Source organism: Miniopterus natalensis, chromosome 7 (assembly GCF_054644295.1).
Source record: "Miniopterus natalensis isolate mMinNat1 chromosome 7, mMinNat1.hap1, whole genome shotgun sequence".
Lineage (NCBI taxonomy): Eukaryota > Metazoa > Chordata > Mammalia > Chiroptera > Miniopteridae > Miniopterus > Miniopterus natalensis.
In genome coordinates, this window is record NC_142087.1 from 36,547,155 (window position 1) to 36,554,384 (window position 7,230).

At 42.5% G+C, this 7,230-nt stretch overlaps 1 pseudogene; it reads right to left on the reverse strand.

The window, feature by feature from the left end:
• Positions 1-638: 638 nt before the first annotated feature.
• On the reverse strand, positions 639-1,278 carry LOC107533979 (mitotic spindle assembly checkpoint protein MAD2A pseudogene; annotated as a pseudogene).
• Between the last annotated feature and the right edge of the window lie 5,952 nt (positions 1,279-7,230).

A 7,230-nucleotide genomic window follows, 5' to 3' on the forward strand; every position in this document is an offset into this window, starting at 1 on the left:
ACTTTAACTTTATCAGTCATTTAAAGCTTGATTTTATAAAACACGAAAAGACATATTTAATAGTTCTGTCTCATAGAATTTAAAAAATGTAGAAATAGCAATAATTTTCTAGGTATAATTTATATACATTAAAATCAAATATTTGGAGTTTTTTTCAATATCGAAACTATACAAATAAAATAAGTGGCAAAAGAACCTGATAGCAATATTTTTTTGTTGTGGATTATCAGTTACTTTAGGACCTAAACAAAGATTCTGAATATTCAGACTTCTTTTGCTGTGTTTTATATTTACCTATATTCTGAGTCAAGTTACTTGGCCAAAAAGGTCTGATTGAGGGAGGCAGTTAGCTTTATAGTAAAAGTTTTTCCATCTACAGTTACCACCTTCAAAGGAATTGACATTACAGTGCTAATGTAGTTTGCTGGTTCCTTTTTGAACAGTGGGCAATAAATTATGTCAACCCTATGGAAAGTCAAACAAGTACCAAAAAAATAGAACGATTATGCACAGTTCAGTAAAGAATAATGTTATCTTTTCCCCATCTAAAAATTAATCAATGAAATAAAACATGAACTATAGTTGACTTGGTTTCAGGAAACACACTTGAGAATTCCATTATTGTTCTTGTCTCATCTCTAGCCATGGACAGGGATTTTGTAGGTCATGATGCTGTTTACTCTGCCAATTGCACTAGGGAAGGAACGCAGGCAAACTTGCTCAGAATTGGTAATGAACCGTGGTCCGGACTCCTTCCACTTTTCAGGTACAACCAAACCTTTGTCTGTATAAATCAGAAGATCAAATGAACAAGAAACTTCCAACAGCGGCCGAAATGTCACTGTAGCTGTGATCTGTCTGATCACCGAGCAGATTTCAACTTGAATAGCTTTCTGGGACTTTTCTCTGGGTGTACTGTCATCTTTGACAGTCTTGTCACACTCAGTATCAAGCTGCCATCTTTCAAGGACCTCACCACTTTCAGTATTTGAGACGACTACCACCAGTTTCTGCACTGAACACTTTACAGCCAGCCTTTCAGTTGTTCCGCCCCGTTATTTAGGTATTTCATGAGCTCAGGATCAGTAACTACAAGCAAGGTGAATCCATTTCTCTGCACTCGAGCAAAGGTTTCAGATGGACATGTGTCACCCTGAAGTATAAAATGCTGTTGATGCCAAATGAGAACTCGGGCCATGATTTCGGTTCTCCCCCGCCGGGCGATGCCTTGCTCCCCGAGAGCTGCCGCGCCAGGCCAGGCCCACGGACGTGGCACATGCCCACCGCACACGGCAGCCACAGAACTCCGCAGCCACTGCTTTCAAGAGTAACACGTGGCACGCCGTCGCCTCATAAAAGAATTTTTTAAATGAAAATGTTCACATAACTAAAAAGGAAAAGATTCAGATACAGAGAATCCCCACCCCAGTTTCTATAGAGACTATATTCTGTCCATTAAACGTCAAGCTACAGAATAATCTTAATTAAAGAGGTTTAAATCAATTGAGATATATACCTACTATTTTCAACTTTCTTCATAATAATCCCAAAATTTTAAATTTGGAAGAAGAAAAGCTGAAATACTGTGTAGATATAAATGGTGAAAAATCACAATATAAATGATATTAATTTATATAAGATAAAATATTTCATAAGATTTTCTGTGATAAAGACAATTTATCCCAACCCATTAAGATGTATGCATCATAATATGTCAATTTTATGGTTCATTACTGAATATAAAAATATCTTTAATATTCTTACTGACATTCCGGTTGCTATTCTTTTGGCAGAGTAGTTTCTCCAAATTGGGACTAATTAAAGGCAATGCAATAACTACAATGACTAAAGAAAGTTTGCTTCATTTGGCATTAGTGGCAACAGAACACAAATTATGTAAAAATTTTAATTATGGAAGCATAACTAGTGACTCCATTGAAAGAAAGCCAAGAAAATAAATTTTATGAAATAAATATATAATAGTTTATTAATTACATGGGTCTTTATTATTTTACTCTCCCAAACATTACTAGCCCATCAACATGTCACTCAGATATATGCAATAATAATTAAATTTGGCTATCTTTGATATTTTTCCAACCTGCACTCTACACATATTTTTTGATTTAGATAAATACAATTTGCCAAAAGCAGATGCTAGAAGAAATAGAAAACCAGAATAGTACTATTTTTAGGAAAAAACTTAAATTTGTAATTAAACACATTCCCCAAATCTCCAGAACCAGAAGGATTTACTGGCAGATTCTTCTTACCATTTTCACATACACTTTTCCAAAAAATAGAAAATATTGGCCTACCTCCTAGCTCATTTTGTAAGTCCAGAATAACTAACAACAAAATCTAACAAAAACACTAGAAAGAAAATTTCAGGTCAGTTACCCTCATAAGTAAAGATGCAAAAGCCCTACATAAAATGTGAGCAAATACTTTAAATCATATATACTTTATGAGGTATAGTATATTTTGAAGTACATAGTGACGATCAGCAATATATAAAAAGTATAACCTATCAGAAACAAGTTGGGTTTATTTTAGGAAGCAGGGATGACTTAACCTTTGAAAATGAAACACTACTTCAGTAGAATAAAAGTGAAAAGAAAACATGATCATATCAATAGATGTATAAAAGACTTTTAATAAAGTTCATTGCCAGTTCATGAAAAAAAGTAACTCTTAGCAAATTAGAATTGGAGAAGTAACTCAGTTATTATCAGCACCTTATCCATATTCCAGCTGCGATGCTCTCAGCCCATTCTATCCTGGGACGAGAGCAAGTCACAAACACTGGAGAGTTGATGTTTAAGAAGCAGCCTTCAGCCCTGGTGGGCGGGAAGGGTTGATAAACACTCCAGATTCCTCTGGCCAGGGTAACGGAGGCATCCTCCATCCAGCCTTTCCGATTTCCCTAGGCACTTAGCTCCAGCTGCCTGCAGTGCTAAAGGGCTGATCCTGAACCCCGAATGTTCTCTCTCTGTATAGCTCTCCCCTCTCCAAGATTTTGCTTCATCAGCACCAGCCAGCCTGTACTCCCCAGACTCATGCTCTTTCTGTGCCACTCCAGTGCCCTCCCTGTGCTGTGGCCTGAAAATTCTCCACAGGCAGTAAGCTGGGGTGGCCACGGGACTCACCCCATCATTCCCCTATTTGAAAATAAATAAAGACCCCCCAAACGAGAACAAGCAATCCCCTGCCTGGAGGCTGTTGGTGCAGAGAAACTGAAGAAAGGCTAACCAGAATTGGGGCATTGGTTAGGGGTATACAATTTGGCTTTCTCTGGTTGGTTTTAAGTTGGAGGTGGGACAAAAATCAGGGAAGCTGTCATTTATTACTCCAGTCTTGGCCATTTGGGGCTGATAGTTACAGGGGTTATTGTTTGGCTTCCTGGACAGTTTGCCAAACAATAGAGGTCTCACTTCCCAGGGGCTGGTTACTGCACATAGTAGGTTGACCTCCTTGGCTAGTGGCCTCACTTCCTGGGGGCTGGTTACTGCACATAGTAGGTTGACCTCCTTGGCTAGTGGTCTCACTTCCTGGGGGCTGGTTACTGCACATAGTAGGTTGGCCTGGGCCGGTGGCTGCAGGTTGTGGGTCAGAGTTCGATTTTTATGTGCAGCCTGGCCGCGGTCTGATTGTGTAGTCAGTCTCACTCCTAGTGCTGCCTCTTGGGCACTGTTTGAAAACTGCCATTTCAAATGCTTTGCTCAGTGTTAGGTTTTGGGTTGTTTGTTTGCTTTGGTGGGAGTGTAAGCTCCAGCGCTGCTACTCCACCTTGGCTGGATGCAGCAGCCTGAGCCTCCCGGGGTGAACTTGGGGTTGGCCACCACCCCGTAATCTCCGTTTGGTTTGCCTCCATCGTCTCCCCCACTTCCTCAGCCCCTAGACTTCAACCTTGGCAACCCCTCCACTTGTCTTTGTCGCCGGCACATGGCAGCCGGACACGCCTTACTCCGAAATCTCTGGCTGGGCCCCCGTCTTAAGGAGAGAAGAGCTCCCGCAGGCAGCACGCGGAGACTCCACCAGCCCCCCGGGCTCCCCACCGCCCTGCCCCGGGCGTGCCTGGGTCCCGGGCCCTGCGCTTGCCCCGGACCGCGGCAGGGCGCCCAGTGCTTTGCTAGGTCATCTCCTAGGCCGGCGTCTGTGTGAGATAAGATGCTCGAGGCACAATTTAACAAACAGAAACCTCAATCAGAATGAAGTGGGGAGGCCAGGAAGGGAGCTCTCGCACCCGCTGTTGATCACGGGGCCCAAGAGGAAGAGCTTGGTAATAGCTCCCAGCTCCCTCTCCTCTTTTTTGTTTCTGGGACTTGCAAGTGGTTCGCCATTAGGCTGCAGATCCAAAACTGCAATTCTTTGTTGTTCCCTAATGAACCCAGTCTTACTGGAGAAATCTCTGTCTCTTTGTTAAAGGCCAGCACCCCCAACTCCTCGTCTTGGTGAGCAGAGCTCTCTGCCCAGCATCAGAAACGCCCTCCCCATTCTGTATTTCAGGCAGTCCCTTTAAGACCATTCGATCCACTAGAATCTCTGAAACACCCCAAAACATTACTTAGAGAATCCGTGCCTTTTATTTTTTTTACATTCACCAGTATAATAGATGGTCATTTTAGCTGCATATGAAGTTCTTCGTCTTGTCCATTTTCTGCTTTCTGTGTTTGTTCAGAATGCCCTGCCCCATGGCAGGTTGTTTTAGGGGAATTATCTGCAGAACCTAGGAAAATGTCTATTTCCCTGGTATACAATAATGCGTTACAGTTAGTTATTAGATTTGAAAAGTGTTGTTAGCTTTTTGATGAAGATATAGGAGTGTGTATATATAAACATATGTGTGTATGCACACATATACAGAGAAATAAGTGTACAGTTTATTGAATATTTACCGATTGGACACACTTATGTATCCAACATCAGATCAAGAAACAGAAAAATGCCATTGCACTGTATTTATATTTTATTTGGCTGTATCTGCTCTGAAACTGATGGTAAGCTCTATGACTGCATCTCTGTTGTCTTCAGGGTTATATCAGAGTGTCCAACCCACACGAGGGGACTAATTTGTTGAAATTTGTTGACTGATATTGAGGAGAAGGAGCCATGCTCTAACTGGCAAGAAACTGAGCCACATCTGTAAAAAATGAAATTCCTTTTTCCTTGGCTGTTACTAATATATTTCTCCCATGTATGTTAATACACAACAGAGCTCAGTAAAATTACTGTTATTGAAAGTAAACTCAAATAACAATTAGAAAAACAAAACAAACTCTCTATTGTACCTGTGGACAAATCTGCCGTGGCTCCTCGCACTCTGGCAAATGTTGGCAATGAAAATGGCTTAGAGTAAGGATGTGTGAAGAGCTGTGTGTGTTTGCAAAGGCAAATGCAATTGGGGGGAAGATATGCACTAAACTTGGCAAATCCACCATTGTCTGGCAAGCCAAGTGACAATAAAGATCTTATCCCCCTCCTCTTGGGCTAAAAGGTGAATCATACAGTTCAAGGCAGGAGTAGGGGGCAGTTGGAGCCCCAGTTCTGTGCTGAGTCCAGAGTTTTATCCGTGGTGAATGCGGCTGCTCCTCTCGAAGCGCGTCATCTGGTGTTTATCTTTGAAAGACATAAAGGTGGAGAGACCTGTGGCCTCGGTTTGCTCATCTGCACACTTGGAACACTGTGTTGGGTGTATGTTATTTCAAGTCCTGGACACTCACCAAGATAATCAGGGGATGGCCCCAAGGCCCTGAGCAGAGAACAGACACGAACCGGCCCAGCCTTCCCAGCACCACCTTGCTGCCGGGGCAGCTCTGCATTGTTTTTCCTGTCATGAAGGCCATCTTTGTTTACGCTCTCAGGAGGGAGAACTCAGGACCTAGTTTATCTTGTGAAGGAAATGGGGACAGCCTGGTATAGGTGAAAAAAGCGACACCCCTTTTCTAACTAAAGAGATGTGGTGGAGGGCTCCAGTGGGCCACCCCGCTAGATGTGCGGGTGGGTAGAGGCGGGGCTGAGTGGGTGGAAGAGAACGCACTGTGGTGTGAGCAGGAGTTGCACTGTGTGTGAATTGTTCCAAATCCTTCGAGCTCCCTGCCAGGGCATTGAAATCCTTGGCTCATTGTGGAATTTGGATCTGGAACAATTTGCTCTAAAGGGGGTTTGGCATACATAAGTCATTATTATTAATAAACACTTGGTGAATGCCAACCATATGCCTGATGCTGAAATACCCCCCCCCTTTTTTTTTCTTTTTCTTTTAGTCTTAGTTACCAAGTAAAGGAGAATGCAACTTGGCCCCTTCTCATCCCAGAAGAGGCGATTTCATAGTCCTCCTGGCCCTACACTTACATCTTTGAACCCCTGGGTGCATTTTCCCAGAGTCTTTTCTATTTCAAGAATACATTTCAGAGCATAATAGCTGGCGACTTGAAACTTTGCATCCCTTTCATTATCGAAAGAATAGATTTCTGAGAGGAATGTAAGTGCCTTCTGACTTAGCCTTCAGTCCAACCTGCTCTTATAGGGTGACTCATTTCACACTGGCTGGGTTTAAAGCTATGTGGCACCGAGTGGGGCTGCTTCTAAATGACTGATCTTGAATTACACAGCTGAATCTATAAAAATATGTAGTAGGATGAGCTGTGTTTATTTCCCGGCAGGAACCTGTGTTTAGGAGAATTGGCACCAAAACGAGATACTTCCCCCTTAAAGAAGATTGGGAAAGGGCTGGAGAGAGAATCAAAGGAGCACCTCAAACCTCGAGGAGAAGCAGCCACTTCCTGTGTCTTCATGATGACTTTCATCTCAGAATCTACAAGCACTTTATAAACATGTTCAAAGAAGACTTCACTGACGATTTACAGTAAAGAGACTAGAGGAAAGCAGAAATTCAAGCAAAGGAAAGCTCGCTGCTTCCTTTTTAGTAGAGTTTTGGGGACTCTGACCTCAAGGTACCCCCATTTCTCTTACTGCCTCTGACATGCCAGGTTCTTCTCTAACCACTGGCTGCATAAATTGCCCTTATTGATATAATTTGAGAAGTCAGGCTCAGAGCTCCCACACCTTCCAGATCCCTTCCTGGCTTGCCCATCAAGGTGCTTGGAAGCTTACCACTGAAGAATCAGCTACTTACTCATTTATTTGTTCAACAAATTCTTATTCTGTGCCTGTTACGTATCAGAACAGAATGAACTAGCCTTGGTATGAGTTGCTGGTACTTCCCAT